This window comes from Monodon monoceros, unplaced genomic scaffold (assembly GCF_005190385.1).
Source record: "Monodon monoceros isolate NGI ecotype Baffin Bay Population unplaced genomic scaffold, NGI_Narwhal_1 Super_Scaffold_19, whole genome shotgun sequence".
NCBI classification, from domain to species: Eukaryota; Metazoa; Chordata; class Mammalia; order Artiodactyla; family Monodontidae; genus Monodon; species Monodon monoceros.
The window spans coordinates 21,051,707-21,064,502 of NW_021703775.1; positions in this window are offsets into that span (position 1 = coordinate 21,051,707).

The following is a 12,796-nucleotide window of genomic DNA, read 5'->3' on the forward strand; positions in this document are numbered from 1 at the left end:
GAAAAAAATTTACAATTTGTATGGAAATACAAAAGACCCTGAATAGCCAAAGTAATTTTGATAAAGAAAAACGGAGCTGGAGGAATCAGGCTCTCTGATGTCAGACTATATTATAAAGCTACAGTAATCAAGACTGTATTGTACTGGCCAAAAACAGAATTGTAGACCAGTGAAACAGGATGGAAAGCCCGGAGATAAACCTATGCATCTATGGTCACCTAATGTGTGACAAAGGAGGCGAGAATATACACTGGAGAAAAGGCAGTCTCTTCAATAAGTGGTGCTGGGAAAACTGGACAGGTACATGTAAAAGAATGAAATTAGAACATTCCCTGACTCCATACACAAAAGTAAATTCAAAATGGATTAAAGATCTAAATGTAAGGCCAGACACAATAAAATTCTTAGAAGAAAACATAAAGCAGAACACTCTTTGACATAAATCACAGCAAGATATTTTTTGACCCACCTCCTAGAGTAATGAAAAAAAAAAAAAAAAACAGGACCTAATGAAACTTAAAAGCTTTTGCACAGCAAAGGAAACTAGAAATAAGATGAAAAGACAACCCTCAGAATGGGAGAAAATATTTGCAAAAGAAGCAACTGACAAGGGATTGATCTCCAAAATATACAAACAGCTCATGCAGCTCAATATCAAAAAAACAAACAACCCAATCAAAAATTGGGCAGGGGCTTCCCTGGTGGTGCAGTGGTTGAGAGTCTGCCTCCCGATGTTGGGGACATGGGTTCATGGCCCTGTCCAGGAAGATCCCACATGCCATGGAGCAGCTGGGCCCGTGAGCCATGGCCACTGAGCCTGCGCGTCCGGAGCCTGTGCTCTGCAACGGGATAGGCCACAACAGTGAGAGGCCTGCGCACCGCAAAAAAAAAAAAAAAAATTGGGCAGAAGACCTAAACAGACATTTCTTCAAAGAAGACATATAGATGGCCAACAAATACATGAAAAGATGCTCAACATCACTAATTATTAGAGAAATTCAAATCAAAACTACAATGAGGTATCACCTCACACCAGTCAGAATGGCCATATTCAAAAAATCTACAAACAAATGCTGGAGAGGGTTTGGAGAAAAGGGAACATTCCTACACTGTTGGTGGGAATGTAAATTGGTACAGCCACTATGGAAAATAGTATGGAGGTTACTTAAACTAAAAATAGAACTACCATATGACCCAGCCATCCCACTCCTGGGCATAAACCTGGAGAAAACCATAATTCAAAAAGATATATGCACCCCAATGTTCATTGCAGCACTATTTACAATAATCAGGACATGGAAAAAACCTAAATGTCCATCAACAGAGTAATGGATAAAGAAGATGTGGTACATATATATTAATGGAATTTTAGTAAAGATAGGAGAGTTTTAAAAAGGTGGGCATGTATGTTAATTTACAAATTTGGGGTGTAAGAAAATATCACATTCCTGTGTTTCTATAAATCAACTTAATTTTTATTTCAAACCTCCCAAATTGTAAGATATCCCACCTGCAGTCAGGTTTTCCCCTCTTCACCTTCTAGGTGTGGCACAAGCATACTGCCAAATTATTGGAGATGAGGAAATGGAAGAGCTGGTTGTAGGAGAGACACCTCCATTGGTGATTATGGAGACATACAATATTCTTTGCCTTCCCCCCAAAAAAAGTTACTAATTTGTCTTCTAACCACTCATTTTATCCCCCAAAGGGAGGTGCTGGTAACATTTTTTATATGCAGTGCAAACTTAATTTTTTTAATGGTTATTCCCCTAGGGTATCCAAATTGTAGGTAGCTGGATCTGTACACAGATTACTTTGTGAAATGAAAGGTGAGAAATTTCTCATTTTTTGGAGAATTTTTTCTACTGTTTCTCGTGACTTATATTTCTGAGAGCTTTATTTCTTTATTACATTTTGAAAGGACTATTTTAAGATAGGCTGATTTTCAACTTAGGTATATGAAGAATGCACAAACTACACTATTCCTTATACTTAATTTGAAATAAACTTTAATAATTATTCATGTTAAGACATATGTGCATTTTGGGGATTATACCTTGGTTTCACATTTCTTCCATTACTGCCCCCAAATTCTGAACCCTGTCTAATTTTAGAATTTTGCAACATTGAAACCATAAATTCTGCCTTCAATAGGACAGAAGTCAGTCCCTAATGTGTAGCGAGATGAGGAGTTAAGTCAGAAACCAAAAGAGTTAGTTTAATATGAATGTGTTGCAAACTATAATTCTTCCTTTAGAGTACTCTCCAATTCAGACTCTGTTTACAGGTCAAATGAATTGCAAAACGATCTTGCTTTTAAGAAAAACTAATTAGAATTTACATCCTATATTCTTATACTTGTTACATAAACTGTGAATAATTGCATACTTAATAATGTTCTTGTGTAGGGTATGTTTCATCCAACATAAGCAGTTGAATTGTTATTTCTATCAAAGTCACCCCTCATCATACCCTTACCCATTACTTTTGCTTTATATTGAAGTCCCTGATGAACACCTGCTGCTTGGAGAAATAAAGTGACATTATTCTCCATTCCATTCATAGCATATACTACTTCATTATGACCATTGAAGGCAATTATTCAACTATTAGGGAATTTTTTGTAGATATTTAATAAAAATGCATGTTAGCTTTTTGGCAGAGTCAAGGAATGGGAACTACCTGGGAAAGATTTGTCACATGAGATTTATGTTTTCTAAACTATGTTTTGTTGATGATAATGTGAATTACACATAATTAGTCTTGGGAGATGAGAAATTAAAAGAAAGACAATTTCTTTCCTGTTGTAATTATCAAAGTTTTAGTATGCTAAGGTGCCACTTGAATCTCCTAGAGGAACAGATGGAATTCTATGAGTCTCAGACTATTTGACAATGAACTTTTTTTTTTTCGTGCTGTACGCGGGCCTCTCACTGTTGTGGCATCTCCCGTTGTGGAGCACAGGCTCCGGACGCGCAGGCTCAGCGGCCATGGCTCACGGGCCCAGCCGCTCCGCGGCACGTGGGATCTTCCTGGACCGGAGCACGAACCCGCGTCCCCTGCATCGGCAGGCAGACTCTCAACCACCGCGCCACCAGGGAAGCCCCAATGAACTATTTTTGATGACATACTTCATTGAACGCTTTTTGGAAATTTTAATATAAATTTGTATTATATTAGAGTTGTAGGTATCCTCAAAAATTACTTGGGTGAACACATATATTTTATAGATGAGGAAATTGTGATACAGAAGAATCTTCTCTAAATGTTCCTAATTCTACTTAATGGTAAAATAAGGAATTTATATCTGTGTTTCAGGTTAGGCATTTTTTCCAATACATCACTTGTTTTAGGAGTTAATTTCACAGTGCTTAGAATATTCAAGTATTAACCTATAGTGAGTTTAATAAAAATTAACTTTGGTATCCAAGTTAGAATAACAAATGAAGCAAAACCTTGAAGACCCTATTGTCAAAAATTAGAGCCTGCATGTAGATTAGGAAATTATTACTAGGAAATTCAAACCTTGGAATAATTTCAGCAAAACATGTAGCAGTTGAGACAAGGCTAGAGGACACTTCCTATACTGAACATGCCCTTCTGGTAACTAAGGGAATGGAACTTTAGCAGAACTCCAATAACGACAACAAGCAGAGGAGAAATCAAAGGTATACAAAGAGACAGTTTAAAAGGGAGCTGATTCGTCTAGAGTTTGAATGATATATTACCAAAGAAAACATTCATTGCTGTTAAGGGGGAGAAATCCTGTCTTGGCTAACTCGTAATGAGGACCATCTTAACAATGGTAGTTTTAGTACTAGGTAAAAAACTATTTGGGATTTATGTTTTTGTTCTAGAAAGAATTTTCAGGAAATCTGGAATATAGAATCCAAAATCCCATCTCCCTGTAGCCACTTATCTCTGTGATATCACTGAGATATAGTACTGATGAGAAGTTAGATGTTTTAGTTTTTTGTTTTTGTTTTTGTATTTTTTAATGAAAGTGAGCATGGAGAAGAGGAAGTGTGGATTGACTACCTTCTTTTCTATTTTTGACACAGTATGTTTGTTATTCAGGCCCAGAGTCTGACAGAGATATTTCTGTAATCTCTTGGTTCTTTCAGTAATTTCACGAGACACCTTCCCATATATGTGCCTGGTGTCAATTAAATGGGAAATTCAAGTCACTCAAGGCCATTTTGAAGTCTCTTTGATTTTTCCCTCAGAAACTTCTGAAATGTATTACTTTAATTCTCTTCAATCCAAAGCCACACTACACACTAGGTCAACAAGCCACTCACCTTATTCTTTTTTCAGTTGCCAGCCATGCTTAAAACGCACAATATGATTTGCTGTATATGAATTTACCACAATATCAGTGACAAAAATTTCCTAAATTTGTTGTCATCCTTTATAAAGGAAGTCCCTTGCTCCCACAGAAAATAGTCCTTTCCTCAAGTAAATCTGTCATGTATTTTCTCAAGGATAAATTACTGTTTTGTGTTTTTAAAAATCTCTTGCTCTTCCTTTTTTTTCTCATTGTCTATCTCTCATTATATTTTCAGCCAGAAGTCCTTATTTGGATCTTTCATCAATGGGAGCTAATGGAAGTTCTTTGGTATTTTTTTTTCTCCAAACCAAAGCATCCTACGTTTCATGACTTGCAATGTTCTAGAATACTAAGGTGACAACTAACAAAGTCACACTGCTAGTCCCACAGACCCTCTCTTTAGAAAACACAAGCAAACTCTTAGCACCAAATGTGAATATCACAGCAGTTGACACTCTACATAACCTTACACAATAGCATTATCTTCAAAGCAAAGTTATGCCCTGAGCATCAATACTTAGTAAAGACCCACAATGCTCCTAGTCTAGTTATAGTGTTATCTGGGGATAAAAAGAGAAGATAAAGATAAAATTCATATTTTCAGTTAATATATGCAAAGTACCCAAAGTCCTGCTAGTGAAAACATTCTTCAAGATGTTAGTTTTTCTAATTAACACTAATATTTCCTTATACTAGGCAAATTTTTTAATAATTATGCATTTTTTCTGTCTGTAACCAAATCTCACACAATTTAGAAATTTGTAAAATGTCAGCAATAGCTTACCGATTTTTCTTGACTCCCCTTTCTTTCTTCATTTATATTTAAATCTCTAAATATTCTTTTCATGTCCACATTGTGGAACCCTCTTCCATTAATGAACTAAAAACTGTTCCCTTTCACTCAGATAGTCTAAGGCTTTGCTCTTTCTTCTTGGTTCCAACATTGCTAATTAAAAGTCTGATATTTATTCAAATCTTCTTTTATCTCCTTTTTTCTTTATATGGTTCTATGATCTCCTACTTAATCCTGTTATTTTGTCCCTTACAAAGTTGTTCTTTTTTTATACATATTTCTTTAATAGAAGTATAGTTGATTTACAATGTGCCAATCTCTGCTGTACAGCACAGTGACTCAGTTATACACATGGAGACATTCTTTTTTTTAATATTATTTTCCATTATGGTTTATCACAGGATATTGAATATAGTTTCATGTGCTATATAGTAGGACTTTGTTTTTTATCCATCCTATATATAATAGCTTACATCTGCTAATCCCAGACTCTCAGTCCTTCCCTCCCGAATCTCCCTGTCTGTGAATCTGTTTTGTAGACAGGTTCATTTGTGCCATATTTTAGATTCCACCTTTATGTTTTATTTTTTGTGTATTCATGCATCTCCAATTTTTCTGTTTATTTAGGTATTTCTTTGCCATGATTTAGGCTTTTCAGAAAAATATAACAATTCACGGTTTTCCACTCATTCTTTTAAAAACTGTGAAAGAAGAAATCTGCCTTATATTTTACCTGGAATTTTCATTTCTGTAGGCAAAAATCCTCTGTTTCCTTTTCTGCCTGAAACTTTACATTTTCATATGCTGTATATCACATTTTAAAATTGTTTCTTCTATTATTTTCATCTAACATGGATTTTAGGTTTCTTGCTTTTTCCTCTTTTAGTCTCTGCAGTTCTCTATCTCTTTGTGCCTCTGGCACAAACACACTTAGCTCTTGTATTTGACACAGGCACTATGTGTTTTCTCTCCATTTCACTATGGTTAATGTGTTTAGCTATATCACAAACTTACATTTATTCTATTATGGAGTAAGTGATTTCTATTTCTTTGCCTCCTTTTGAGGTTCACTATAGTGACTGGGTGTTATAGAATCTACTGTTTCATTGCCTGAATTAATATGGATTGTGAGTGGGAAAGTTCAGCTGTGAATGATGGATCTGAACTATGATCGTCCCTGTGGATTTTTACTAAAACTCCCATAGTCGAGTTCATTCCACCTTCGTGGGATGTATTCTATGGAATACAATCTTATTTTGAACTATTCTCAGGAAATAGTTAATATTTCACAACTTACTTGCCTTTACTTAAAATCTGTTCCCATTTGTTCCTCTGTTGGGGAAAAAATAAGAAATTTCTTTTTTGGAGTGTAGGGGAGAGTAGACTCTGACATCATTAATGGAAAGGTATAAATAGCATTATAAACAAGTAAGGGAAGAATTTATTTTGGGGTTCCATCTTTGCCTTTTTCACACATATACCAAGAGTTCATTAAATCTTAATTTGTGTACATTTTGCCATTAGTTAAGTTAATTTGTTTATTATCAAAGTTATTATCTCTCAGTTAGTATACTCATTATGCTTTTCCTCTCTATCTTTGCTCTTAGCTCTTTAATTTTTCTTTCTGTTTTTTTGGTGAGCTAAGGAGGGACAAAAAAAATGGGTCTTTACCCCCATGGATAAAAGTTATCCATAATTTTTTTCTAGATTTAGACATTTGCCTTTATTTCCCTGTACCTACCTCATCAGATTGTTATTTAATTAAATAGTTATATATTACAATGTAATGGTTTATAATTTAAAAACCTAAAGTAGATGTGATTTTTTTTTTATTTACAGAGTTTTGGGTACATGAATGCTTGCTATATTCTTATATCTACATTTCTAAACAAAAAAAAAATAGATGCATAAAAATTTCTGAGTAAAAGTTTTAAAATAATATTTAATGTTTACATTCTGGTATTCTTCTGGATGATATATATTCTATTTTAATAAGAAAAATAATTAAGATCAATTGCATTTTTGATTGTTCAGTAATACACCACAACTTAGCTACATAGATAGCCCTTTTAAATATAGGTATGACTAAAACAAAAATAGCAACCATTTTTAAACAAAAATTATCTGAGTCAAGTTTCAAATCAAAAGAGGATTTCCTTGAAGATCTAGTATTACATATTTTAAGACATAGACAATGGGGACATGCATTAAGGACATATCTCTTTTAAAAAATAAAAGAATCAAAAATTGAAATTATTTCAAATGAAATATTAGATTTCACTCCATAACTAAAATTCCACAGCCCACAGGTTTTGTAAATTTTGTTCAGACCCTTCTGGAAAGTTTAAAAGAGGGGTCTTAAATTATTTTCCTACTCTATATCATTTTTAGTATTTTTTTAAAATGAATTTCTCTCCAGCTATGTATGAAATTATTTTATCGGTTTTTCTTGTATTCTATACAAAGTAAATAGAACATTTTGTTACTAAATAAATCTTTAAGTGGAAAAGAATAAGTTTTAATCTTTATTTGCTCTGACAAGGACATACAGGAAAATCCTGGAGAATTTGTATAATTTTATTGTTAAAGGTTCCTGATCTTCCAAGCCTCCTCCTGAACATCATTTTACTAACTTAAACTGAACACCTACGAGAATAAAGTTCTGTGCTATGCTGCATGACATAAAGATTAGCATATGTTATTATTTACTCTCTCCTCACCTTTTCAGGAAGATTTTTATTATCCTCATGTAACAAAGGAAAAAGCAGTAGCTTGAGTACTTAATTAAATTATCCAAGGAATTATAGTGCAAAAGCATGAAGTGGGAAATGTCACCTGAAGCCATATTCTATGATCCCAAGTTTAGTGCTGGTTTTATTACACCTTGATACTTCTAATTTTGTAATTCATGCTCAAGAGAGATAAGTGGCTTGCCCAAGGTGTTTTTTAGAAAGGGCAAGTGAGATTAAAAGAGGTGCTTTCTCATTCCCAGGGCAAGTTTATTTCACTTTATGTCAAACAACTTTGAACAGCTCAGATCCCAGCTGAGGCAGGAGACTGGTAAAGGAGGCTGGCAGTGAAAATCAAACCACAGGAAATAAAATCATGTCTCTACATTTTGGAATTAAGTAAGGTTTAAATACTTGGTCACAAAGCCAAATATTTTCAGTTCTATACTTTTAAAGCCAGCCTGCTTGTGGTATTTTACTACAACTATAATAGGAACTGTAACAGATGGGAAGGAAAGTTGATAACCAAGCATGGCAGATCCAGCTATCCCTAAGGAAATGCAATTTAAAATGCATCTTGATAAAGACAGGAAGACTATCCGAACTAAAACAGTTGTAATTGCAAAGAAAAACAACGACTCAAATGTGTCCTCTATTTAGCATGCATTTTCTTAACAATATAACTGTCCACAGAAGGGACAGAAGAGAGTATATATATACTCTGTGAATGTTAGGCAGTGTTTGTACCCAGAAGATCATCAGCAGCTACTCTTCTTAAGAAATTGAATAGTAAAGATTTTTCATTCATTGTTGTTAGTTTTTTAAGTCTCCCAGCCATGCAAGTAACAAGTTGGCTAACTTTATTGTGAGCATATGGTTAAAGAGTGACTCTTCATGAGGATGAATTAATTTATGTCTGCACCTAGAAAGAGCAGCTAGAGAATCTTCTGTTTAGTGAACAAAGCTGGCTAGGCTAATGGAAATGGAGATGGGAAATAATGTTCAGCATTGTTTTATACAGCAAGACTGATATTAATCAGAACCTTACAACAGAAGCAAAATTTTGGCCACTTAAATATTGTGGGTAAGATTTGCAAATTCCTTGCTGAATAAAATGGCCAAATATTGGCAAGAAAATTTGTCAGACTTCATCAAAAGACACATCTATACCACTTTAATTGATGTCCTCCATAAACAGATAGTAGAGCATCATCTTTTTTTTTTTTTTTTCTGTATGTTATTTTACAAGCCAATGCATCTGACCTTAGATCAGGCACACTATGTCAGAATTTTGAGAGACAAGGACAAACTTGCAAAGTAATCCTGTCAGCAAACTACTCACAGATCTTTGGATGTATGTTATTATTGAGCTTCTGGATCCCTTATACATTAATTTGCTTCTGAAGTTTGTCTTGTGATTAGAAAACCCAATAAAAGTCACAGTAGCATTGTAATGGCTAATCCTGTGGATGAAGAATCTTAGCCAAGTCAACAACTGTGAAAACATTTCTGTCCAAAGATATAATGTAAAGTTGAAGGGGAAGCATAAAATGAATAGAAAATGTAAGAAAATGCTGTGCTCACACATTACCCCAGGAGACAAGAAGTCTTGAGAAAGTTTTATATCTGTCTGAAATGTATAAAGTGCTAAGGATATTTTGCTCAGTACTCTTACAGCCTCCGTAGTGTCACTCCCCAAGTCAATGTTTCAGATCTCTCTGTGGAATTTTATATTTGCTGTTATCTTTGCTAGAATTATTTAAAAGTTCATAGAAGTTACTCTATACTGTAAAAGTAAAGAACATTGTAACTGGGAGGAAGATTCTATTTTTTTTCCTGTTTTTTATGCTGGAGATGCATTCAGGCTATGGGTTGAAAGTGATATTCAAATGTGTCCCTAATAATTCAAGTGTGTGGTGACATTTTCATAATTTCTTCACTTTTGTAACTATTTCTTCAACTACAGAAACAAAAACAATAACTCTAGTTTTCAGTTACTAGATCATTTGTTTCTTCATACAAATATATGTTTTTAAAAAGCTTTTGATTTTCACAAAACATATTTGCATGTTATTTTCTAGCTTAATAACTTGCAGTGCTGAAGCTTCCTTGGAATATTGGTTTTAGTTGACATATTATTTTTAATTTATTTGGAAGAAAGAAATGCACACATTATGTCTTATTAATTATCCTAGGTACTACTGAATTCTACAAAACTGTGAACATTCATTTTACATATTGAACATAATATCAACCTGAAAACATGCTATCATAACTTGTATTTGATGTATGAAATAAAGTTGATTCCATGTATCTGTTGATAATACCATAAAACATATTATACAAATCATTGGAGGCAGGAGCAAGTAATAATAGTAATAGTAGTAATAATAACAATTTTCATCTTTCTCCCACACTCTAGTGTTTCAAAAATACAAAAGTATACACTTTTTGTACAAAAACACTTAAAAGATAAAAAACTATGATGATGATGTTGATGATGATGATGCTTCTCAGTAAAACTGAAAATCAGAACTTATTTTCTCTTCAAAAATTTCCCTAAATGCCAAAGGCAATATATTGAAAAACTAAAATGGCATACCTGGCTGAAACCAGATAATGAGGATATTAATAAACATCAAGGCTTTTCTACAATGTATTCTGCAAGCATGATGACTTAAAATTTAGAATCATCACACCTATAGTTTTTGACATATAAAGGAAAGGATAACATATGAGGTTAAGAGGAATGAAACTGAATGAAATAGTAGAGGTTGTAGGCTCAGATGGCTGATGGATCAAGGAGCAACAGGGATATATGGGATGCACACAAAGGGTCAAATTCAAACAAAAGGGGTCACATAGTGATGCTGCCGGCTTTTCAATTGGATGTTTATGACAGCAGCAGTGTCATTGGGAAAGAGAACTTTGCACTCACAACCATCATATTCTTGTTTTTCAAAGATTAAAAGTTGGAAGGAGGCACAATACAAAAGCTCCTAGTGCTTAACAGGTAACTGCTTAATTATTATAGGGGGGAAAAGAATTTACAAAACATAAAGTTACTGGTTAAAAAGAATGCATTTCAGGAAAGAAGCCAACAGCCAGGGGCTTAGGTCCAGCACACCACAGTTCTTCATCCTAACACAATAGGTTTTAATTTATATGACAGTATACCCAAGACCTTCTTTAAGATTTTTCCCTATAGTTGGTAGGGATGGAGAGACCTACTGAATTCCAGATAAGGAGTATGAGACACTCTGCTTGCTCAACAGGAAAAATGACACCCACACTTAAAAGATGTTATCAAATGAGGAAAGTATTTTTGATGTTTTATTCCCTTTAATAAGCTTCATGACACCTTTACAGATATTCAATGTCATACCCTATTTGTTCTTAAGAACATATAGTGTAAATTATTTTGTTTTCACGTAGAAATCCGACCTCTTCTAAAATGTGTAGTTGACCCTTCCAATATACGTTATCAGTATGTCTTTCAAGTAGAGTCTTTAAAGCTTGATAACATAACTTAAAGGCCTATTTCCCACTCACCACAGAAATGTATGTATTATGTATAGGTGACATATCACAATCTGTAACTTTTTAAACTAAAATAATTGCAGATATAAAACCTCCATTCTTCTTTCATCCAAGCTGAAAGATATGAATAGCATGCTGAAAGAATCTGACAGAATCCATAACAACTCATAATGCTGGCAATTATATTCATGTCCCTTAGAAAGAATGTTAAGAGAAAAATAGCACTAGAAATATGAATATGAATATACTAAGCAGTTAAATATAAGTGGAATAAATTGAAAAGTTAGAACAAATATATCTACATAAAACATTCTGCAAAGTATGAGCTAAATCTTTTGAAAATACTTAACTTCTATTTCCAATTGGAATCATGGGAATATTTATTTTACATATGATGCAAATTTAAAATGATTATGATGTAGCAAAAGTGATTATTAGAATAGAAGCTATAAAAAAATCGACTCACAAAGATTGAAGACATGTTGGAAATTTTTTTCAAGAAATCTTGTAAAAATAATGCAAACTTCGAAAATAAGTCTGAGAACAGCCAAAGGTAGAACTGGGACAAGAGAAAGAAACAGAACTATGGGTATAGATGCTAATAGTTGGATACAAAATTTTAAAATTAAGAACTGAAGAATGAGAAGACAAGTAGATGATTAAGAAGTCAAAACTCTAAGACAAGGAACTGATCTGGAACTAAAACATGGGGCAGGGGTAGAGGAAAAAAGAAAGAATTGTTACATCCATATACTTACAGAAAAAAAAATATTGCACATGTATACACATACTAATAAAATATCAAATGTTCTTGAATGGGATAAAGAATAAGGTAAACAGTAAGGCAGATTATCTGAAAATAAATGAAGCATATTATCTAACCCCTTGCTTCTCACCCTCCATCACCCCCAAAATAATAATCTGTGGGCAGCAGACTTTCTGCATTACTAAATATTTTAAGTGAATTGATTTAGCTCATTTGGACTGCCATAGACAGGTTCTGATCCAAGCTAGTGACATAGGAGTCCCTGGAACTCACTTCCTCCCATGGATACATCAATTCTACATCTGCACACAGAACAATTCTCTTTGAAAGAAATCCAGAAAGTAGCTGAGCAACTCTTACACATCAGGTGAACAAGGAAATATCCACATCACCCACTTTGAAATGGTAGGAAAGGCTGAGACACACTCTTGCTATTAACCCCACCCCTGGCATAGTCTAATAGAATCTGGAAGGAGCTCCCAAATCCCAGCTTCTCCCTGAAGAATGAAGTGTTTGGACTCAATAACTACAGCCCAAATTTAAAGACTTCCACTTAAGGGATGGGATCCCAAACACTTAGTTTGAAAAGTCAACAAGGCTTGTGTTGATAAGAACCATAAGAGTATAGAAAACACAGA